The sequence below is a fragment of the Crocodylus siamensis genome, chromosome 7 (assembly GCF_052110815.1).
Source record: "Crocodylus siamensis isolate JL-2025a chromosome 7, ASM5211081v1, whole genome shotgun sequence".
Taxonomy (NCBI): Eukaryota; Metazoa; Chordata; order Crocodylia; family Crocodylidae; genus Crocodylus; species Crocodylus siamensis.
Window position 1 is genome coordinate 69,614,142 of NC_143401.1, and position 25,543 is coordinate 69,639,684.

General features: G+C 46.7%; 1 pseudogene; it reads right to left on the reverse strand.

Annotated features, from left to right (window-relative positions):
* Positions 1–4,810: 4,810 nt before the first annotated feature.
* LOC149859955 (syncytin-2-like) lies at positions 4,811–5,519 on the reverse strand (annotated as a pseudogene).
* Positions 5,520–25,543: the final 20,024 nt, after the last annotated feature.

Below are 25,543 nucleotides of genomic sequence, written 5' to 3' on the forward strand. Positions count from 1 at the left end.
TATCAGGAGAATCACCCATCTCCCAATAAACTACCAGCAGTAGTGCACATCCCCACCATCAGGGCTCCACCCTCGGGCTAGCCCCAGGGCCACATCAGAGCTGGGGTGGCTCTTTGCCTGCCCCAGTCTGCCCCTTAAAATGCTGTGGTGACCCTAGGAGCCTGTGCCACCTACAAGCAACCTCTGGCCACCAGGTCCTGCAGGAGCCTGCCTGGACCCCAGCATTGCTTCCCAGCCCAGCCCAGCCCAGCCCCATTGATACTACAGGTACCTGCCCAGGCCCCCCAGCACTTGGACTGTTGCACACAGTCAGAGGACCATCAAGGGAGCCACACCTCCTTCCGGGAGTGGAACTGGTCCCCGGAGGAGACCGCAGACCCTGTGATGCTGTGGGGTAAGGTCAAGGTCCTGAACCAGTTTGCTTGGAGTGAGCGCTCCAACAACCACATCTGTCAGGGCCTGTCAGGCTGCATGCAGTTGGCTCTTTGAGCTCAGTGCCACCAATCACAGCCACCAGATGTGGGCTGCCTGAAGGGCAGCTGAGCTACATCCTCATGCCCCAGCACCCTGGCCTGCACTGTGCCATCTACTCCAGCACAGGCAGTCTGCCCAAGCCTCTACTGTAGTCTGGCAGCAGCGATGAGACATCAGTGGAGGAGAGCCTCTCGGGGCACCAGGAGCCCTTCCCACCACAGTTTCCACCCCGCTGGTGTCATCCAGCAGCTCTGGCAGCCTAAGCCAGTGCCTGCCCCACCAGCTCCTGGTGCACTGAAACACCCAGGATTTCATAGATTTCATAGACATCAGGGCTGGAAGGGACCTCGGGAGATCATCGAGTCCAGCCCCCTGCCCAAAGGGCAGGAAGTCAGCTGGAGTCATAGGATCCCAGCAAGATAAGCATCCAATTTGCTCTTGAAAGTGTTCAATGTAGGTGCTTGAACCACTTCCGCTGGCAGACTGTTCCAGACCTTGGGGGCTCGGACAGTAAAGAAATTCTTCCTTATGTCCAGCCTGAAATGGTCTTGCAGGAGTTTGTGACCGTTTGACCTAGTCATCCCTTGGGGCGCTCTGGTGAACAAACGTTCCCCCAAATCCTGGTGGTCACCCCTGATAAACTTATAGATGGCCATCAGATCACCCCTGAGCCTGCGCTTTTCCAGGCTAAAGAGTCCCATGTCTCTCAGCCTATCATCGTAAGATTTGTTTTCCTGACCTCTGATCATGCGCGTGGCTCTCCTCTGGACTCTCTCAAGCTTCTCCACATCCTTTTTGAATTGTGGAGCCCAAAACTGGATGCAGTACTCCAGCTGTGGCCTCACCAAGGCCGAGTACAAGGGGAGAATGATGTCCCGGGATTTGCCCAAGAAGCATCTATGGATGCAAGCCAGCGTTTTGGTCGCTTTACTAGCCGCAGCATCGCATTGCAGGCTCATGTTCACCTTGTGGTCAATGATGACCCCCAACTCTCTTTCTTCTGTAGTGCTATCCAACGTAGCATTGCTGAGCCTATAAGGATGCTGCAGGTTTTTCCTTCCAAGGTGGAGAACCTTGCATTTTTCAATGTTAAACACCATGAGGTTCTCATCTGCTCATTTGCTGAGCTTGTCCAGGTCAGCCTGGATCACCCGCCTATCTTCTGGCGTAGATGCTTTGCCCCAAAGTTTGGTGTCATCGGCGAACTTGGCCAGTCCACTCCTGACTCCAATGTCCACATCATTAATGAAGATGTTGAACAGTATGGGTCCAAGGACAGAGCCTTGAGGGACCCCACTGGTCACAGGGCACCACGATGAGTGACTGCCATCAATTACAACCCTCTGGGACCAACCACAGAGCCAATTTCCCAGCCAGTGGATCATGGTGGAGCCAAGGCCACAACTGGCCAGTTTGGCCAAGAGATGATCATGGGATACCAGATCAAAAGCTTTTTTGAAGTCAAGATATATGACATCAATCTCTTCTCCCTTGTCCAGGTGATAGGTCACCTGGTCATAGAAGGAAATGAGATTGATCAAACAAGACCTACCCGCAACAAACCCGTGCTGGTTATCCCTTTGAATGTTAGCCTGGGCCAGTCCATCAAGGATGGCCTCCTTAATAAACTTTTCTAAGACCTTCCCCAGGATAGAAGTCAGGCTAATGGGCCTGTAGTGAGCCGGATCCGCTCTCCTCCCTTTCTTGAAGATCGGCACCACAATGGCCTTCTTCCAGTCTTCGGGCACTACACCAGAGCGCCAGGAGTTTTCAAAGATCCGTGCCAGGGGCTGGGCTATGATGCTCGCCAGCTCCTTGAGTACCCTGGGGTGCAGATTGTCAGGGCCGGCTGACTTGAAGGTATCCAGCTTCTCAAGATGTTCCTTCACGAGGTCAGCATTTATGGAGGGTAGGGGATCCCCATCACCCGGATCTCCCTGTCCCATACCAGGCATGGGCGTCCCATGGGACTGATGAAAGACTGACGCAAAGTATCTATTTAATAGGTTGGCTTTTTCCTGGGCGTCAGTTGCCAGTTGACCCATCTGGTTTAGCAGGGGTCCAACGTTGCCCTTGCTTTTCCTCCGGCTCCCCACATATCTGAAAAAGGACTGCCACCCTGCCCTCAGAAGCTCCAGTTCCTCCATGGAGGGGTTCCTGCTCAGGCATCCAGGCACCACACCCCTGTACCCCAGGACACCATTGGGAGCTGCACATCATCAGCACCACTGGGGACAGACCCGGGACACCGGGCGTGCCTGCCACACCTATCTGGTAAGGACTACACTGAGGGATCCCTCCCCAGCCCTGCCTCCATCACACCCCTGAGCCCGCCCTTTGGGCAGGGGCCTGGACCCGATGATCTTGTGAGGTCCCTTCCAGCCCTAATGTCTACGAAATCTATGAACTCATGGATGCTGTCCACCCTGCTGGCACTGACATTTGTGCAGGCACCCTGGTGGTTGGTGATGGCCTTCAGCATGATGGAGTAAAGCCCTGCTATCTGTAATAGGGGTAGTTACCATGGGGCAGGCAGGTGATGGGGATATGGGTCCTGTCCAGTGCACCAATGCACTAGGGAAAGCCCAAGGCACGGGACCCCGCCACCACCTTCAGGGGGTCATGCACCCAGAACATGGTGTGCCCCAATACATCTTGAAGGGTGCCACAGACCTCCAAGACAGCCTTCCCAGCAGTCATCTTCCCCATGCCAAAGAGGTGGCCTATGTAGCACAGGCTAGTGGGTGTGGACAGCTTGAGCAGCTTGAGCAGCTCAGCTTGAGCAGCGTGATGGCGTGGACAACTTGAATGGAGTGATGGTGTCCACAGCTTGAGAAGAGTCACGTGTCCACAGAGAGGGGCTGCTGCATGGTGGTGGCCTGCCACTCCAGATGCAGGCAGAGCTGCTTGAGGAGCTCCTGGAAGGTGACCCAGCTATTGGTCCTCAGCATCTTTCTTAGGTAGTCACATTTAGCCCGTGAGAAACCTTTGACGTTCAGTTGACAGATCTGTGTTCCAGGGTCTAATTGTTGGGGTGCTCAGTCTGGAAAGGGATTGTTGTAATCACTTCAATTTTGAGTTTTGCTCCATTGAACAGGAGGCCAGTTGAAGGCCTTAGGTCACCATTTTGCTGACATTAGTTGCAGACCCAGGAATTCAAAAATTCAGAAATTCAACAAGTCAAGAGGCTGGTTAACAGGGTGTGTCATGTGAAGGTCATCACCATCCACTGGAATTCATCTACCATCTTGGCCCATTGACAAAACAATGGCTTCTGTCTCTCTTTTCAACTGTGTTGGAGAATGGCCATATTCCACAAGTCTGGCAGCAATGATGATAGCCCCGCCAAAACCAGGAAAGCTGGTACATGACCCTGGGAACTATAGGTCCATCTCTTTGCTCTGCACAATCTATAAGCTCCTGGAGTGGCTCATTCTTCTAAGAATTAGCCCTATCATTAATCTATTACTTCCACAAGAACAAGCTGGCTTTAGACCCCATCACAGCTGCTTTAAACAAGTCTTTGCCATCACTACAAACATAGAGGCTGGTTTTCATAGCAAGCTCAAGATTGGGACTGCCTTCATAAATCCAGGAGCTTATGCTCAGCATGAGATCTTTCTTCATAGATCTTTCTGATGTGAAAATTCAGACAATCACTGTTTGGCTATCAGAAGTGCTTTATTTTGCATGGCCATGGGAGAACAACAAGGGGCAGCTTGTTCTCAACAGGAAAAAAGCATAGACTTCTTTATATACTGATAAATCACATACAGGTGAGCCCGCCCTGTAACATACTCTTGGCAGTTTGACAGTGACTCATCCTGGTGTCTTGCTGAACCAGGTGTGTTTTCTCAAGCTGTCTCCTGATAAGCTTATCCTGAAGGCTACCGTGTTGTTCTCAGTCAGCCTTCACCCATATCCTTCATCCTGTCCCGACACGTATACACTCCTTTCAGTACTTTTCCATTCCTCATCATTCCTCCCTTGTAAGTGCTTGTGCTTACACCTCTATATTCATAAAACCTTTGACACTTTCTTGTTGTTCACACTCATAGGCCACCTCCCTGAGCACCATCATCTGCAGCTTGGTCTTAGAAAGCCTAGAAACTCTCTGGGCAGTTTTTGATAAACAACAGTGTAAACAACACAGAAACATTTGGATAATAATGAAAACAGCAAAAAGGCGTAATAAACTCAGAATACACCATTTTAGCAGGGATTTACACCATCCCCCTACATTTGGCAGCCACTCCCACCAATCAAAGGGTTTTTCCTCTGCAACTGCATGGATCACCTGCAACTGTCTCCTAATGGTGTGGAGGTCTTTTTCCACTCATTGGTGCTCATTGATCCAGGTACAGCAAGTATGGTTCACAACCGCACATACCCCTCCTTGGCCAGCTAGGAGATAATCCAAAGCCATACAGTTTTTGGTGGCCACCTGCCCTATCTGGGTGATTTTATCACTAAGAGCTCCTAGGGCATCAGCGCTAGCATTAAAGAATTCTTCCATGATTCCTGAAATATTTACAATAGTTCTTTCTAATTCAGCTACCCTCAACCAAGGGAGAAATGTCCTAGTAAATTGATGGAACCCGGTGGGTCAGCAGACCAGTGGGTTTTCAACTGCTCACCTATATCTGGAAAAGCCAGGTGGGAGATTAGACACCACATGCCGAGAAAGGCTTGGGTGCAAATCAAACTCCGGGACAATTCTCCCCAGAGTACAGGTGCTGACCCAATGCCATGGCAAAATTTTGTGGACATAGCCAAAACAAGCCTGGAGCGGCTATAGTGCTGTGGTCCCTACAGGTTGTGATCCCAATTCAGGACTTCCAATTGACCTGTAAGGTATAGGAAGGGGCATGTTGGCTCCCCACCAACCTGCACTGAGCAGGTTGATTACAAGAAATAGAACCTAACAGCACATAGAATTTGGACCCATTCATTACTAGACTATGGGTATCCTCCAGGGTTCTATGGATAGTGAGAGACCCGTTGGTACACTGAAAGGATATGTTTCCCAGCAGGATCCCAGACATATTATAGGAGCGATAATCAAAGGTTACCCAGCATTTGGGGTAGTGCCCCACTGAGTAACCAGCTTCTCCCGTCCTACCACTCCCATTGAACCTATAACAGAGGGCTGCCTCAAGTCTAGAAGATGGTCTCCAGCTGTCTCAAATCTTTTTCCACCATTCAGGGATCAACTGCTGCATTCTATTAGAGTGGGAGGAAAATCTGACAAAACAAGTATTGGTACTGTTTCCCCAATCCTCAAGGGGAATCGGTACCCCAAGCACTGGGATTCCTGTGGCTGGGTGTGTAGGCCCATGTATGCACACCCAGCAGTTTGTAAGGTTGCCTGCACTAGCAATGCTCTGCCCCAGGAACATAATTCTGTTCTCCTCCCATGCCCTGACTAAAACTCCTGGCATGAAACAGAACAAAAGAAAAGGCAACATTTCAGGGCCTACTCAAGTGGGGTCCCAAATGCTGCTATCCCTTGGAACTTCGGGGGGCCTACCCTTGATAAAAATTTTGGCCTCCAGCACACTACTATCAATAAAATACTGACCACAAGAATACAGAACAGCGTTACCCCTGGGGAGTTTCTAAATCTACGTAATTATCTCAACCTCCCAAGGGTTAGTGTGATTCATACTAAATTACTAAAGGCAATTCAACACATAGAACAAAAGTTCATAGCCTCAAGTCAAACTTGGCTAGCTATGCGGACTATTTTTCAAGATTTCATTGTCTAATCTTCACTCACAGGGAGCCCTTTGGATCTTCATGGAGGTATCACTGGTAAGAGAAGCCTTCCACTCCATCGGGGTGGTTACCTTCTTGCAGTGGGAGGTATGAACCCAAACAGACACCTCGGGAACTTTCACAGCAGTTGGGGTGGTTAGCAGGACCTGGAAAGGCCCCTTCCACCGAGGCTGCAGGCAGTCCTTCCTCTGGTGGACCTTAATCAGGACCCAATCTCCTGGTTGGACTGGATTGACAACAGAGTCACCATCTAGAGAGTTATGTTGCACTGTGACCTTAACCTGCAATGAGATAACCTTTAGGGCCTTGGTGAGCCCTTGGCAGTAGGTTAATAAAGAATCATGGAGATGGGTCAGGCATTGGGGGGGGGGTAGATGTGGCAAGTCCCCTCATGGGTAGACTCATAACAATCTCAAAAGGGGTCAGACCTGAGGATGTTTGAACAGAATTTTGGATTTGGAAAAGTACCAATGGGAGGGCCTTGGGCCACTTTAGACCAGTTTGTTCACAAGTCTTTGCCAAGTGAAGCTTGATATCAAAGTTTTATGTTCCACTTTACTCCCATTCTGAGGATGATTTGGGGTGTGGAGCTGGTATCGGATGGAAAGGACCTTGCATATATGTTAGACCACCTGGCCAACAAAATGGGAGACACGGTCCGAGTCCAGGGAAAGGGGTAGACCGAAGCGGGGCAGCAGGTCAAAAAGAAGCTTTTTGGCCACCATGAGGGCATTAGCTCATCAGCAAGGGTATGCCTCAGGCCAACCACTAAAAAGACAGACAATGACCAACACATACTTCCAGGGTCCTGACTTGGGCAACTCGATGAAGTCCATCTGGAGATGGCAAAAGGGGTAAAGACCTAAAGGTTTGTGGAATGCATGTAGCTGGTTGGGTGGCTGGCCAGGATTGTGTTGCTGACACTGCAGGCACTGGCAACAGGAATGGGCAGCCATGGCAGAAAAACCGGGGGCATAACAATGGTGGTCAACTTCGGCTACCATCCCCCCTTTGGCTGAATGGGCCACTGAGTGGGCCATTTGAGCCAAGAGGGACAGCAGGGCCCTGGGAGCTGCAAGATGACCAGATGGGTGCCACCACAAGGAGTTGGAGTGGAGAGAGCAGCCCATGGAGATCCAGGTGTCCTTTTCAGTGTCTGGGGCAGCATCTTGCAAAAAGGGTAGGTCAGGGGAAACAGGAGAAGAGAGGTAGAGAGCGGCCTGAAGGACCGGAGCCAAGAGTTCTGACAGAGCAGCGGTCTTGGCTGTGGCATCCACCCTATCGTTTCCCAAATACACAGAATCATCAGTAGCAGTGTGCAGTTTGCACCATAGAGCAGCAAGGTTGGAGGGAAGGAGAATAGCATCCAGGAGAGCAGTAATAAGGTGGTGGTGAGAGATGGGAGTCCCAGCAGAAGTAAGAAAACCCCGCTGTTTCCAGATCTGTCCAAAAGAATGGCAGACACCAAAGGCATAGCGAGAGTCTGTATAGATATTAGCAGCTTGTTCAGCGGCAAGGTGACAGGCATGAGTGACAGCAATGAGTTCAGCAGCTTGAGCACTAGTAACAGAAAGAGGAGCAGATTCAACAACAGTATGATCAGAACAAACAGCATAGCCAGCTCAGAGAATGCCGTGACTATCTCAAAAACAGGAGCCATCAATGTAGAAAATGAGGTCAGGGTTAGTCAGAGGGGTATCGGAAAGATCAGGATGGGGAAGAGAACAAAGTCTACAAGCTGAGTGCAGTCATGGGATTGGCCATCTGAGAGTGAAGGAAGAAGAGAGGCAGGATTGAGGGGATCACAGTGGACAAGGGTCACGTGGTCTGCAGCCAGGAGCCATCATAGCTGGTTAGATGGCCAGTGGACAAGTGCTGAGTCCTGCCATGCTGGAGGAGGGTGAGGACAGCGTGTGGGACAGCAACAGTAAGAGGGTGCCCAAGGACAAGGTTGTCAGTTTTAGAAACCAGCAGAGCAGCGGCAGCAACAGCGTGGCGACAAGGAGGAAACCCCGAAGCAACTGGGTCAAGGGAGGCACTATAGTAAGCAATAGGACGGTGCAGGGAGGGTCCAAAACATTGAGTCAAGACTCCAGAGGCAGTGCCTTGGTGCTCATGGCAGAAGAGAGTGAAAGGCTTAGAACAGTCAGGCAGACCAAGAGCGGGAGAAGAAGAAAGGGCTTGTTTGAGCTGACAGAAGGCAGATTCATGGACATCTTTCCAGGGTAGTGGGTCAGGGGAAGAGTCACAGGTGAGAAGGGTGAGAGGTCTGGAAAGTCCAGAATAATTAGGAATCCACTGTCAGCAGTAGTTGGCAGCACCTAGAAAACCACAAAGTTGGCATTTAGTCTGTGGGCATGGAAGGGAAAGAACAGCAGAAAGACGATCAGGAGACAGGTGATGGGTACCGTGGGAACTGGTGTACCCCAGATAGGTAACAGAAGTCTGACAGAATTGGAGGTTAGAGCGGGAGGCTTTGTGGCCCTGTGCTGCAAGTTGTTTTAAAAGAGCTACAGAGTTAGCTTGGCAATGAGGGAGAGTATCAGAACAGAGAAGCAAATCATCTACATATTGAACTAGCACAGAATCATGAGGCAACCGGACTGTATCAAGGTCAGACTTGAGAAGCTGACTATATATGGTGGGTGAGTCACAAAATCCTTGAGACAGACGGGTGAAGGTGTATTCCTGGCCCTGGTAGGTAAAAGCAAATAAATATTGAGAGTCAGGATGAACTGGTAAAGGCATTACGGAGATCCACCACAGAAAAATAAAGAGCAGAAGCAGGTATTTGAGAAAGTACAGTGGCAGGGTTGGGTACCACAGCTGCCAAGGGAATCACAAAATTGTTTAATAGCACACAGATCTTGAACAAAACGATGAACAGCCGATCCCTTAGGTGTACACTTCTCCTTCTTTTGGACCGGAAGGATTGGAGTATTACAACAAGAATGAGTAGGTAGAAGGACACCCTGTTCTAGGAGACCTTGTATTACAGGGCCAATGCCTCTGGAGGCAGCAACTGATAGTGGGTATTACGGGATCAATGAGGGAGACACTCCTGATTTAACCTTGATAGAAATTGGGATGGCATCCTTGAGAAGCCCCACATCGGTTGTAGAGTGGGACCAAAAGGACTCAGGAAGGTGAGCCAATAGTTTCTGTTGCAACGAGGAAGAATTGGGTTCAGGTTCCTGTTCCATTAGTGTCATCACCAAGGTAGGAATTTGGGTCTAGGGTAATGTGAGGAAGACCCCATCTGGAAAACACTGAACTATTGCCCGCAATTTGCAAAGGAGATCTCACCCCAACAGATTTACAGAGGCGCAAGGACTCAGCAAAAAGGCACTTTGCTCAGTAAGGGGACCCAAGCTAAATGAAAGCGGCTGTGTAACGGGGTGGTCAATGGGTTGATTCCCAATACCTACAGTATTGGGAACCTTAGAAACAAAACCAGAGCTAAGCATAGACAAAGAAGCACTGGTGTCGACAAGAAAAGGAACAGTTTGTCCTCCCACAGTAACAGGTATTGTAGCATTGGAAAAGGTAGAAAGTAAAGGGGCTAGAGTCTCTGGGTCTTCTCAGCTGTCCTAATACAGATTTTCAACTTTGAGGGACTGGAGAGGAGCTGGTCTGGGTGGTGGAGCTTGGTGGGCACCAGGCTGAAATGGAAGGGCACTAGCTGAGAGTGGGGACCCCCAGGGTTTATTCGGGCACTCATTCTTCCAATGGCCTTTTTGCTTACAGTAGCATCAGACATAATTGGGAATGTCAGAGGGACTGGGTGGTTGGGCTGAGCGAAATAGTCCCGCAGGGCGCCATTGTCTGGCACCACCCTGGAGATTTCTGATTTGCAAAGCCATCAGTTTGTCCTGAGCCTTTGATTTTTGCTGTTGGGCTTTAGTATAGAAGTGAGCGGCAGCAGCCAAAACTTCGGTGAGGGGTTTAGTTTCCCACCCGATCATGGTGTTTTGCAGGGGCTCGGAGATCCTAGGTAACAGCCCTAAAACAAAGGTCTGAATAATCATGGCAGGAAGGCTGGTTTCTGGGTCCTGACTGCCAGAATGTGCCTTAAAGGCTTGGATCAGGTGAGAATAGTAGTCAGCAGGCTTTTGCTTGCAGGTGGAAATTTTGGACCAATCTGTTTTTTGTGGGGAGACCCTGGGGACGGCCTCAAGGACTTGTTTATAGAGGTTCGGCAGATGGTCCTTGCTGGGGTCTTGAGGAGGCCAATTGGCTGCTTCAAGGAGGGTGTCTTTCTGGTCTCCAGGAAGAAGACCACTGAGAAGCATGTGAATATCACAGTGGGTTGGCTTATAAACCTCAAAGAGGGTTTTGGAGTTTTTGAGCAAACCCGGTAGGGTCATCATGGAGTTTAGGGAAGGTAGTTGACCAAGAGATGATTTCGGATGGTGAGAAGGAGACATAGACCACCACGGGTTGCCCCCCTGGCACAGGGTATTCTCGGAGGGGATACTGTGCCCTGACAAGTTTTCTGCCCCAGCGAGTCTTCCTTATGAGGGATCTCTGGCAGTCTATCTCAGTGGTGGCATTATTTTGGTTCCGGAGGGTCGATTTGACCGAGGTATTCTGCTGGTCTAGAGAAGCTGAATGTATGGTCCACCCATCATGTTTATCCAGGGGGATGTCAATTTCAAACCGGTCCCCCGTGGGAAAATCAGAAGTGATGGTGGTAATGGGAGATGAAGGACCAGGGGTAAGGGTTGGTGGAGTTGCTGGGGAAGCCGGCGTGGCAGACGCAGCAGTGCCTGAGGCTGCGGTACCGGTGGGCGGTGGCGGGACCCAATGATCCAACAAATCATCTCGGGGTGGGTCATCTGGTGGCGGAGGCAAAACGGGATAAAGCCTAGCCAGACATGGTGAATAAGGGGCAGAGGGGGTCGGTCCTTGACACTGGAGATCTTTAACCTGATTCTGAAGGTGATCGATTTGCTACTTAAATTTTTCTTCATTATCCTTATAGGAAGCCACAAGGAAGTGCTTATGGCACTTTTCGGACTCGTCTTCCCACAGGTACCAGGCTTCCATTTGAACAGGGTGCTTGCTTTCTAAATTTTCTCAGAGATGTTTGAGGATATGATGATCCCATGACCCATCTAGGGGCCAGCGCAATTTGGGGTCACCATCGGTATACCGGTTCCATTTAATTAAGTACTGCATTGACCGGGGCCCATATTTCAGATACATAAACCGGGCGGGATCCCGCAGCAGGACCTTAGAGGTCCCGCTACCCATTGTCACGCCTAGGACTTACTGGCACCAAAACAGGCAGGTACTTACCCTGGCCAGGGATTTTTCCAGAGCCAAACAGATGGATGGTAGATCAGGGTCCAGGGAGTTGAGGCCACAGAGCCAAAGAACCAAGTCGAGAATAGCCTTCTCGGATCAACGGAGTCGAAGAGCCAAGGCAAGGGTCCTACTTGGGGCGGTCTGTGTGAGGACACATCCCAGATGAGCCCCTAAGATGATATGGAAATTCAGACAGAATCACTGTTTGGCTATCAGAAGCACTTTATTTTGCACGGCCACGGGAGAACAGCAAGGGGCAGCTCATTGTCAACAGAAAAAAAGCACAAACTTCTTTATATGAGGGGGAGGATCACCTCCTTGGCCCTACTTGAGATGCACCTGTGGATGCACGACAAGGTCTGGTTTGCCCTGCCAACCATGACCTCGCATTGTCGGCCCAAGTTCATCTTGAAGTCAATAATGACTAAAAGATCCCTTTCTGCCTCCGTGCTCTCAAGAAGGGAGTTTCCCATCTTATAAGTGTGCTGCTGGTTACTACTGCCCAAGTGCAGCACCCTGCACTTGTCAGTATTGAAACGCATCCTGTTTTTGATAGCCCACCCCTGTAACCTATCCAGGTCTTGCTGCAGTCTTTCCCTCCCTACTAGTGTGCTCACCTCACCCCAAATTTTGGTATCATCAGCAAATTTAAACAGGTTGCTTTTCACCCCATCATCCAAATCGCTGATAAAGAGATTGAACAGCACGGGCCCAAGGACTGAGCCCTGGGGGACTCCGCTACCCACTTCTCCCCAGGTCCAATATGACCCCTCCACCACCACCCTCTGAGTATAACCCTTCAGCCAATCTGCAATCCATCTGACAGTGTAGGCATCAATGCCACAGTCGCCTAATTTTTTAATGAGGGTGGGGTGGGAGACGGTGTCAAAGGCCTTGCTGAAGTCCAGAAAGACTACATCCACAGCAACACCTGCATCCAAGGCTTTTGTGACCTGATCATAAAAGGCAATCAGGTTGGACTGACATGACCTGCGCCTGATGAAACCATGCTGGTTGCCCTTGAGCATCATCCTTGAAGCCGGCCCATCACAGATGTGCTCCTTGATGATTTTCTCAAAGTGTTTGCCTAGGACTGAGGTAAGACTGATGGGCCTATAGTTGCCTGAGTCCTCCCTCCTCCCTTTTTTAAAGATGGGGACCATGTTGGCTATCTTCCAATCATCTGGCACCTGGCCTGATCACCATGAGCACTCGTAAAGCCATGCCAAAGGCCCTGCAATAACCCCTGCTAGCCTCCTCAGCATCCTGGGGTGGAGAGCATCTGGACTCGCTGATTTGAACATGTCCAGCCCCTCCAGAAGCTTTCTAACCCAGTCCTCCCCAACCCAAGGTCTGGAGGCATTCCTCTCAAGTCCGTCTTGCATCACGGTGGGGAAGCACCAGTCCCTGCACAAGAAAATGGAGGTGAAGAATTGGTTAAAGAGGTCTGCTTTCTCCTCTGGCACAACCACCAGATTGCCCAGAGAATCTTGCAGGGGCCTCACATTTCCCAGTGCCTTCTTCATCCTCCCCATATATTTGAAAAAGAACTTTTTATTATCTTTGATCTTGGATGTTGGCCCAGCCCTATGTCCACCTTAGCTTTACTGACAGGCCCCTACAGGCCCAAGTGGAGGAGGTATACTCCTCTTTGGAGATAGAACCCCCCTTCCATGGGTGCTATGTCTTTTTGGCAATCAGACATTCCCGGATGCCCTTGGTGAGCCAGGGGGGCTTTTGGGCACTACTGCCCCCCTTGCTTCTTGTTGGGACGGTCACCCCTTGGGCCCTGAGTATCGTCTCTTTAAGGAACGACCACTCATCTTGGGCACTGAGTTCCCCTGCTCTCGAGAACCCCAGTGCCTCTCCCACTAATCTCAACTTGTTGAAGTTGACCCTCTTGAAGTCTAGGGCTACCGCCTTGCTGCAGGCCATTGACACCCTGCACTGGATGGTGGATTCCAGCAAGCGATGATCGCTATCAAGCAGGTGGTCACTACGCAACACTGGTCAAGCCACAGCTGGAGTACTGTGTCCAGTTCTGCATGCCCCACTTCAGGAGGGATGTGGACAACATTGAGAGAGTCCAGATGAGGGTCACCCGCATGATCCGGACAGACCCTACAACAGGGCATACCATACAATGAGAGACTGTGGGACCTGAACCTGTTCAGCCTTCACAACAGAAGGCTGAGGGGGGACCTGGTGACTGTCTATAAACTTGCTAGGGGGGACCGGAAGGGTTTCGGAGAGACCTTGTTTCCCCTAGCACCCCCTGGCATAACAAGGAATAACGGTCATAAGTTGTTGGAGAGTAGGTTTAGATTAGACATCCATAAGAATTACTTCACAGTCAGGGCGGCTAGGGTCTGGAACCAACTTCCAAGGGAAGTGGTGCTGGCTCCTACCCTGGGGGTCTTTAAGAAGAGCTTGATGCCTACCTGGCTGGAGTCATTTGAGCCCAGTTTCTCCTGCCCATGCAGGGGGTTGGACTTGAAGATCTACAAGGTCCCTTCCAACCCTACTTCTATGATTCTATGATTCTATGATATACTGATAAATCACATACAGATCAGCCTGCCCCGTAACATATTCTTGGCAATCTGACAGTGACTCATCCTGGTGTCTTGCTGAACCAGGCGCGTTTTCTCAAGCTGTCTCCTGATAAGCTTATCCTGAAGGCTGCCGTGTTGTTCTCACTCGGCCTTCACCCATATCCCTCATCCTGTCCCAACATTTATACACTCCTTTCAGTACTTTTCCATTCGTCATCATTTCCTCAGCTTATGATACTGTGTGGAAACACAAACTGATGCTCAAACTGTCCCTGCTGCTGCCATGTTTCAAAGTACTCCAGCTGCTGTGGACTTTGAGCAACAGAAGGATCAAAGTCTACCTACGAGATAAGGTCCACACTCTAAGACTATGGAACAACAGCCTTCCACAGCATAGCATTCTGGCATTGACACTTTTTAACAGCTACGTAAGTGATATGCCCTATACATCATTGCAGAAATGTATCAATGCCAACAATATTGCTTTGACCACACAAGCAAAGTGTTTTCAGAATATTGAAGCCACACTAAACTCTGACTTATCAATAATGGCTGAATACTTTCGTAAGTGGAGACTATGACCAAATCCAACCAAATCCACATCTCCACATTTGAGCTTGACAACGACAAGGCACATAACACCATCACTGGCACCTTTAGTGGAGAAAAAGGTCATGACCTGACTCCTACCTATCTTGGGGACCTACCATTATCACTTCCAAAAGACTTCCATGAAAACAAAGGCATGAGTGAACATCAAGCAAAAGCTTGCCAGCACAAGCAAGGGTGCAAAAGCCGCTGTCCTCTGCACTTCTGTTATGGTCCTGGTCTTCTCAACAGCTGAGTCTGGGCCTCAAATTGACATACCAAACTCATCGACACACGACTCTGCTCTGTAATGAGGACTATCTCTGGAAATTTGATATCAACTCCAGTGCAGTGGCTACCAGTACTTTTAAACATTATTTCTCCCTCTATTCAGGATGCAGCAACATACAAAGAAATAATGTGTATCAGTAGTAATCTGGACCTTCCCATCCACAGGGACCTTCAAGATTTCCCAACTCGTGATTTCACAAAGCATTTTTGGACACAAACTGAGCACCTCCTGTACCACATCAATGAAGAATTTTGGAGGAAAAGTTGGGCAAAAAACACTTTCTTAAATAAAGCCCTTGTTTCTCACTGTCAACAGCCAGGCTTCAACTTTCCATGGAGCATGTGGACAACCCTTAATAGGATACACACTGAACATAGCTGGTGTGGCCACCTGATGCCCAAGTGGCACATAAAAACCTCACCTGTTTGAGACTGTGGAAATCCTGACCAAACCATGAAGCACATAATAACATCCTGCCCCAGATACAAGTTTGAGGGCAACATCTTGGAGTTACACTTGCTTTGCAGCAGGTCATTGGTCTAGTTGGGGAATTTGGAATTAAAACTGTGATGATAGCTTTTGCTCCTGAAGCCATACAAAAGAAGAAGATCCCAGTTGTGCTGGATAATGTGCAGCCACTAGTCCTGGCTGGTCCAATGGGCCTACAGGCCACAGGGCTGGATCCCCAGGAGCTCATGGACAGCATTAGTGGTGGCATCCATATGTGCATCATCAGTGTCCCTGCTAGGGTCTAGACAGCAGCACAGAGACTGGGCAGCAGAAGCATGGTGGCAGGGAGCCTCAGATGGCATGGTGAGCTTGGTCACATGGCTGCACAACATGGTGGGGCAGGTGGTGGTTGCCACAGCGGTGAAGTGTGGTGAGCAGGGTGGGAAGCAGGAGCCTGCGGCACAAATCATCATGCCCAGGGCCCGGGGGTGCAGCATCCATCACAAGGTGGGCACAAGTTCTGGCAACAGAGTCATAGAAGGCTGTGCCAGAATGCTGCAGCCTGGTCCAGGCCAGAAAGGCAGGGGGCCAGGGATCACCAAATGGCCTTGGCCTTTAAATAGGGACCCTGTCAACAGGTGGCTGTGGCCAGAGCCTCCAGTTCTCCCTGGGAGGAGGCTGAGAGCAGGCTATTTCCATTATGCAACAAATCTGCTCCCAAATGGCTGCAGGTGTAGATGCTTGCCCAGAGTGGGTTTAGTCTGCAGTAAATTACTGCAGACTAAACCCATATAGCATAAATTGCATGTTTAGATGTGCCTAGTGAGTACATGGCATGTCTAGATACATCAGTTTTCAAATTAACTTTGCCACTAAGGTTTGATAAATTGTAGCTTCTGATCCAATACACAATTAATGTAATAATTATTGTGCACCTATTGACCACCAAATAGGGGTTGGGGGGGTGGGCATGGGAAAGTGTTTAAGTGGGAGCGTAATTTAAACATGAGTTTATTTTAATTTGTAGGGAGTTCAAAGATCTGTTTTCAAATACTTCTGTGCACAACATTTAAATGATTATTTTTATTTAAATATGTATAATTCTGTATTGCTTTTGATTCTGTAAGTTATAGGAAGGTACATGATTACAAACAGTTACATAAAAAACTTGTAATACTCTTAAGCACTAAAAACAAGTAATTCATAAAGCAGGATTTATGTAAATGGCATTGAGCTGTCATGCTAATTTAATTCCTTAAAATGTTTCCTGGTAATTGATTACATTACAAAACAGTTTTAAGTAAAACAATATTTTAATATTTTGTTAAATAGTTACAAAAAGATGGGTGGTAAGGATACATTTAAGAGCAGGGAAATGCAATAATAAAGTATTTGCTAAGCTTTCTTACCCTTTATTACCCTTTGTATGATTTCTCTGTGTTCCACAGAGATGAAACAAAACTACTGTTAAAAATCAACTGTGGTTTCCAATGGTAAAAGGCTGAGAGTTGGATTATAAGAGACAGTGTATACAATGGACTAAGATGAAGGCAATCTGATACATGTAATGAAATGAGGCCTAGATAAAATACTGTATATACCCTTTGTGGAGACCTGTGCTTCCAAGAAATATAATTTGCAGTTGATATAAGCCATCTTTTCTGGAAGGATATTGTCCAGTTGCATATACAAGTTAGCATTAAGGAAAATTGGCTAATGTACTTCTGTTTTTGACTGTCTTTACTTATAAAAAGTTATGTCTGTTGAAGGACAGCACCCCAAGTTGATAAATTATCCATTTGTTAAACATAGTTATCACAATTCTTTCTTTCTGTTTTTTGTTTGTTTGTTTGTTTTTGCTTTTTTTTAGAACTTGACAGTGTCATATTTTATTTACACAGGAGAAGTTCACAGGGGGATACAAGGCAATAGTTAAGACAAAAATAACAGGAAAGTAGAAATGTACAAATTAACTAAAATGAAGAATGACCTAGCTACTTTACCAATTACATATTAAGCGACCCTCATATCCTCCAACTGTGCAGAGAAAGTGAAAAAAAATAAGGAAGGAAATTCATACAAGATAAAAGGAAAAACTGTAACATTAAGCTGCTGCCTTCATGGGAGCTTTTGGGAGTACATCAGGAGTTTTGGAGGTATACTTCCTGGTAGCTCTTATGAAGTGGAGCTGCCCTTTCACTCTGGAAATAATTTCCCTCTTTAACCTGGATTCCAAACTAACTTTATATACATAGCTCCTCCTAATCTGGTGCACAGAGGTACCTCTAACAATGAGGGGCAGATCCAGAGGTGGTGGGGAGGGTGCATTGGTGCAGTTGTACACCCCCACCTCACCTGTTGGTTCCCAGTCCACCCAAAGTTTAAAATCAACTGTCTGGAAGTAGCAACAGCATTTCTATTCAGGCAGCAGTGACAGACTCATTTGAGTTTATGGATCATCATTAAAATCTACTTGCTTCCTTCTAAACTCTTTATGACATCAGTATTAATGACCCTCTCTCCTTTTTAATGGTTTTGATATTTAACTATCAAGGTAGCCTTTCTCTTGCAGTTCTGCTATCTGTTAGCTGCTCGTGGTAATGTAGCTTCTATTTCACAGCCCTGCAGACTGTTTTTAACTCTAGCTACAAACATTGACTTGGGTGTAGAAATAACTTTCAGTGAAGCATTGGATGCAGTGCCAAGATGGTAAACAGGCTAGACTTTGTAGTATGAATCTGAAAAAGAGATATCCATTTAATTATAATGACTGCAGGAACAATGAAAAAACATGTTTCTATTATTTTTCCTAGTTTATTGGGTTTTTTATGTATAATATATGACATAGCAAATGAATGCACATTCCAATAAATTTATATTTTCTTTGGTTCTGATCTTAAACTGAATAATATAGTCCTAGGCCACTAGCTTATTAGAAAAGTTTCTAATTTATTTTTAACTAGATTAAAAATATGCCTTCTGTTATATGTGATAATGCATCACATCAACTGCTTCCCTTATTTCAAAATCCTGGATCTGCTGATGCTAACAATGGACTTTCAAACTAGACTCCCAACTGTATTTAGTTACAGTACTTGACTGGGCCACAAAGGAGAGGGAAAAGGTTTTTTTTGTTTTTGGTTTTTTTTTAATCCGGTCTACCAGCTTCAAATTTGCAATACCTCTCAATCAAATGGTGGCAGTTTCACATAAAAAGACAATTAAAAAGGACACCATAACCTCATGGAGTTGTGAGCAAATCTGCTTCTGGTGAACTGGCCACTCTGGGGCAGGAAATTGCTCCCTGCCTCCAAGAGTTGCCTGCTCCCAGAAGCAGGGAGCTCCAAGCCCCACACTCCAAGATTGCGATTGGGGAGCAGGGTCTGGGAGAACCATGTCTTCCAGCCCCTGCTTTGCCACCATGAACAGGGAACAGGCAGCTAGTAGATCTTTATCTCCCAGTGCCATCTTGGTGGTCATGAGGCCAGTGCTGGGAGATCCTTATCCTGAGCTGAGCAGGGAACAAGCTCCATGGCCTGTTCCCCACCCAGTTCTGTGCTCACAGAGCTGAATGGGGAATAGGTTCACCAGCCTCCACCCTGCAATCATGGAATGGGGCCTGGGAACTGTCTTGATCAGGGGCAGGTCCCCAGTTGGGTGAGTGAGGTACGGGGCTTGGAAAGAGCTGCAGGGGTAGGGTAGGTCCCAGCCCCCTGCCCTGATCTGCCCCTGGGACATGTTCCTCCCCTGAAGCTCTTTCCAAGTCTCCTGCCCCTGATCAGGGAGCTGGGGCCAGGAGCTCCCTGCTTAGTGACACCGTCCCTGCCCCAACAGCAGGCAACCCTCAGTGGCAGGGTCTAATGTCCCAGCCCCAGCCAGATATAGCTCCCTGCCAGCAGGAGCCCATTGTACAGCCCCAGGAAGTGGGAGCAGTTTTCTGCCATTACTGGCAAATCTGCTCCTGCTTCTCTGCATGTGTAGATGCCTGCCCAGGAGCGTTTACTCACAAGTAGTTTACTTTTGCCCACTGAGATTTACGAAACTGCTTAAATGGGTTAAGCATCATGCTTAGGTGCTTCTGATCATGGATGATAGAAGGATAAAACATAACATGGGAAAATAGAATGGTAACAAGACTGAGGGGAGATGAGGGGAAAGGGGAAATTACTACAATCTAGAAAAACTGGGACCTGAAGAAGAATGCTTTCTTTGCATTCAAAAGCTTGTCTAACTTTATCCCAGCTATATATTTGGTCCAATAAAAGATATCCCTTGACATTCCCTGGTTCCAAATCCTTGAATTCTATACAATCTAGAAAACAGACCAGAAGCAACACAGAGCTGACAAAGGTGAAATATACACCAGGATACAGAATAAAGGGAAAGGAATGGAAAAGTTTGGATTTTTTTTTGTGAATAATGGCATAGGAGGAGAATGGGGGAGAATCACTGTGGTTATGAAGACATGAAAAATCCATTAGGTATTAAATACAGATATAAAGCATGCGTAGACAACTTCCACAGAAGCTAATGCTCATTGAACAAAAGCATCTAAGATGCATATTTCCCTCTTCCCTTCCTCCGCAACTTTGGACATGTCATTATGCCTTTCTTTTTAAAAAAGGAAAGCAATATTTTAGTACAGAGGAAAAGAGGGAGCTGACTCTTGAAAGAGATGATACTAAATTGATATAATGGTTGAAATTAATCAGAAAAGTAATCAAGGCAAAAGGTAAAATTACAATCTACATTACAAAGAGTGGAAAAAACACATAGCCTTTCAGAAAAACATAAAAGGAACTGCAGATATAAATGAGAAAGTGTGCTGAAATATGCTTTGACTGTTGTGTTGATTCACTTTGTGCACCTACTCATCTTTTTTAGTCAAATGAAGTAGTCAATAAAATAAGTCATCTGTATTAACCAATGCAAACTTTTTATAGTCCTTCAGTAATTCTTGTGAATTTATTATATTGGATATTGATGTTGCCAAATTATAAATTATAGTAGTCACATGCTTTGCAATAGGATACTTAGAACACAAATTATCAACAGAAAGTTCATGTCATCTGAAAATGAAATATGTTGAATATGACTGTCTACAATCAAATGTAGTTAATTGAAATTAGCTTGCATTGTCATTTTTTTCTCAAGGGAAAGCAGCTAAAGCACTTACGTTAATATTCAGGATACACTGAAATGTTGTATGGTGATCCAACATAGCTGTTAGGTCATGGTCATATATTAGGCTGTATTTTTCAAACAACCTTGGTCTGTATGCTTTATGTTCATATTTAACAATACTGTGTTGCTTAAAAATGTAATTTGTTCACTTGGCACTTTCCGCTCCCGATCTATTTAGAAATGCAATGGAAGTCTCCCATCAATTCCACTGTGTGAAATCAGAGTTCTACACTCCCATTGCATAAATCCCTTAATCTCAAAAGACTCAATCAGTAAAGATATGTAGTCAGTTATTCAAAGTAAATATTCAGCACCTTGATCTACCTAAACAAATACTTGGAAAGTTTGGGCCAGATGCTCACTTCATGTAAATTAGCAGCACTCTGTTGAATAAGTAGCTTTAAACACTCAAGACCATTGCTAATCAAGGAAAAAACAGAAGCATGTGTGCAAGTGTGTGCCCATGAACAACTAACAGTGACACAAATAAATGCCACTGAAATTTTTCCCCTGGGAAATGCACATTCCTGCACATAGGGATGCACCCTAGAGGTTTTTTCAAGACTGACATAAAAAAGATGACTATGAACTATGTAACATTGAATTGATAAGTGTTCTAAGGAAACATAGGGCCAGCTTTTATTTCACCTACTAGATACATAAATGGATTTAGGTATCTAAATGCAATCCTATTCCCCCTATTAATGTCCCTGAAAAACTGTTACTACAAAAAGTGAGTGGGTCTTCCTCCTCCTCACTACTTTTTGAAATAGTCTTAAGGATAACATGGCGGTATGTTGCAAAGTAGATGCACTAATGAATTTTCAGGAACGTGAGCAGGGTGGAATATTATTGCTCTTAGGTTAGAAAAACACTTAAAAGTGTAATAAATGGAACAAGAACTGGTCTGTGGTGTAGATATGTCACAACAAGAAGTAAACTGTTAACTAATTTTCAAATGGCTACAAGCTTATTCAGTAAATTCTGGATGTCTGGTCCCTAGAAAACTTGCCTGATACAGGATACCTGGGCCAGTTCAACATGTTGATGACCTCAACAATCTATAGTGTCAGACAGCAGTATAAAAACTGATAAAAGGAAAACGTTCACCTCCTGTTTAATGTATGTGAGGGCAAGTCTATAAAAGAGAATGGCATTGCTAGGAGAAAATCTAAAGTGAAAAATGTGAAACAGTCATAATTTAATATTAAATTTGAGGAGAGCATGTTCTATGTGCATGGCTATGATATATACAAATTGTATCTTCTGATTTCTACTTGGCAGAGATAAGGACAGGGCCAGTTTTGTCTGGGAAAGGGACTGATCCTTTGTGTTTATAGTTATCTGTATGTATTTGCCTCCTCCATGATTATAATGCAGCATTTGTAACAGTGCAGATTTCTGGAATAAACACTTCATTTGATATCCTTTATGTGTTAAATTTTCATTGTTTCTTTTTTTTTTAAACCACCACATTAGAAGAAGAACAGAATCCCTGAGGTACTATATTTGGCTCAAAACTCTGCTGTGTAATACGGCTATATTAATCCATGTCAGGAAAGTCCCAGAGGACAAGTCCACCTACACTATGATAATGTTTGTAACATGTAATTTATTTAAACATATCAAATGAACTTAAATATCAAGCAGAGCAGAGGGTGATGTTCCAAAAGAAGTCAGCATTTTTCAACCCACTGGTAAAAGGGGATTCCAAGCCTGTTGTTTGTCATTTAACTTGTCTCTGTGAAATGTTTGAATAAACTGTGCCTCACAAATTTCATTTCAGCATGCAGAAACTCATCTAGCAAATCTGGACATAATCTAATTTCTTCTACCTCATTTTGAAACTAGATTTGGAAGAGAAAATATTATTTTGTTAAAAAGCAGCAAAATTTAACCCAAGAATATACATAAATAAGAGCAAAGTTAAAGAACATTAAAACTGTGACATGAATCAAAAAAGACAGCTTTCCTGCCCCTAAGAACTAACAATCTAAAAGTTAAGAACCAGTCTTTCCTTATCTTGTCTTGTAAGTCAGTTCCTTCAGCCACTTAATAATACCTATTGCTAACAGCTGCAAGCTAAATTAGTGGTGTGCATGCTCAAGGGGTCTATTATTAAGTTTATTTTTCATTTGGTAATTTGCCTTTTTTTAAAGCAAAAAGTTACATGGCAAAAAAAGAAAGCACCCTGTATGAAATATTACTTATCTGACCAGGCAGACTCAATTTGGTGCTTCAGCAAACAAATGTGCTTACCTCTTGGCAAGTAATTTAAGGTACTATGGATTTTCATTTAAGCTCAGTTCAGCTAGCAGTAGCTAATACCCCAAGAGTGGAGATAAATGCTGCCCTCCTCTTTAAGAACTGACTACAGTGTACTGTGTTAATTCTAGAGAACAAATAGTGGGTGTTATTCCCAGAGGAAGAAATTAGGGAAAAGCAGGGAGGGACTCCTCCTCATGTGAAGTTGTGTTTGGAGACTCCTTTTAGTAGCTTTCTTCCTTTGGAGGTCCTGGATTTTGGCTGGAATTGTGCTTCTGGGGCCACAGCACAGGCTGTGATTTGAATAAAAAGAGGCAGCATCTGTTCAGCCTCCATCAAAGTTGAGCACTTTTCAGTTTCAGGCTTTAGCTCAGCCTTATCCCTTTATATGTTTTCTGCTAGGTAATGTGGAAGATGCCTTGTTGGACCTGGTTCTGGCCACGGGCGATGACCTGGTGAGGGGTCTATGAGTGCTCGACCACCTGGGCAACAGTGATCATCGCCTGCTGGAATTCAACATCCAGCACAAGGTGGCAAAGGCCTGCAGCAAGGCAGCAGCCCTAGACTTCAGGAGGGTGGACTTCAATGAGGTAAGGACAATAGTCCGGGAGGCACTGAGGTCCCAGAGAGGAGAGGAGTCAGGTGTCTAAACAGAGTGGTCGTTCCTTAAGGAGATGATCCTCCAAGCCCAAAGGGAGGTAATCCCAACATGGATCAAAGGGGGCAAGAAGGCGCAAAAGCTCCCTTGGCTCACCAAAAGCATACGGAAATGTCTCCTAGCTAATAAGGAGGCGTACACCCAATTGGAGGGAGGGGCCATCACCAGGGAGGACTATACTGCAGTTGCTCGGGGCTGTAGGGGTATGGTCAGGAAGGCCAAGGCAGAGATGGAACTGGGACTAGCTACCCAGATCAAGGACAACAAGAAGTCCTTTTTTAAATACATAGGAGGTAAAAAGAAGGTACTGGGTAATGTGGGGCCCTTGCAGGACACACTGGGAAATCTGGTCGTAGCACCAGATGACAAAGCTAACTTATTTAACAATTTCTTTGCCTCCATTTTCCTGAGCAGGGACCAGGTCACCCCCACCCCACTGGGACTCCCATAGGCCCCAGGGAGGAGCACCTAGGCCAAGTGTCAATGAGGAACTAGTCAGGGATCTTCAGGAGGGATTGGATGTATTTAAATCAGCTGGTCTGGATGATCTCCCCCCCAGAGTGCTGAGGGAATTAGCAAAGGTCATTGCAGGACCCCTGGCACGGCTTTACAAGTACTCATGGTGCTCTGGTGTGGTGCCAGAGGACTGGAAAAGGGCCAATGTGGTTCCCATTTTCAAAAAAAAGGAGGAATGAGGACCCAGGAAACTATAGGCAGGTTAGTCTTACCTCAATCCTGGGTAAGCTTTTTGAGAGAATTTTGTTGGAGCATGTCCACAAGGGGCCAGCAGAGGATATTATGCTTAGGGGTAACCAACACGGGTTCATTAGAGGCAGGTCCTGTAAGACCAACCTGGTGGCCTTCTATGATGAGGTTACAAAATCCTTAGATGCAGGGGCAGCAGTGGACATAGTCTTTCTGGACTTTAGGAAGGCCTTTGACACTGTCTCTCACCCCATTCTCATTAAAAAACTACGGGAATGTGGCGTTGACACCTATGCAGTCAAATGAGTCACTAACTGGCTGGAGGGCCGCACATAGAGAGTGGTGGTGGACAGGTATTATTTGATCTAGAGGGATGTGGGCAGTGGGGTTCTGCAGGACTCAGTACTTGGACCTGCACTGTTCAACATCTTCATCAGCGACTTGGACAAGGGGGTAAAAAGCACCCTGTTCAAATTCGCAGATGACACTAAGATGTGGGGGGAAGTGGGCATGCTAGAAGGAAGGAATAGGCTGCAATCGGACCTAGACAGGTTACAGGGATTCACAGATGAGAACAGGATGGGTTTCAACACTGACAAGTGCAAGGTACTGCACCTGATGAGGAAGAACCAGCAGCATACCTACAGGCTGGGGAACTCCCTTCTCATCAGTGCAGAGGCAAAAAAAGATCTTGGAGTCATTATTGATGCCAAAATGAACATGGGCTGACAGTGTGGGGACGTGGTCAGGAAGGCCAGCTGTACCTTGTCATGCATCCACAGATGCATCTCAAGCAGGTCCAAGGAGGTGATCCTCCCCCTCTACACAACATTGGTCAGGCTGCAGCTGGAGTACTGCATCCAGTTCTGGGCGCCACACTTCAGGAGGGATGTGGACAGCATGGAGAGGGTCCAGAGGAGGGCCACTCGCATGATCAGGGGGCAGTAGGGCAGGCTGTACAAGGAGAGGCTAAGGGACCTGAACCTGTTCAGTATCCAGAAGAGAAGTCTGAGGGGGGATCTAGTGGCCATTTACAAACTAGTCAGAGGGGACCAGCAGGCACTGGGGGAGTCTCTGTTCCCTCGAGCACTTCCAAGAGTGACTAGAAATAACAGTCACAAGCTGGCAGAGGGGAGATTCAGATTAGACATCAGGAGGCGCTACTTCACTGTCAGGGTGGCTACGATCTGGAACCAACTTCCAACGGAAGTGGTGCTGGCTTCTATACTGGGGGTCTTTAAGAAGAAGCTAGATGAACACCTCGCCAGGGTTGTTTGACCCCAG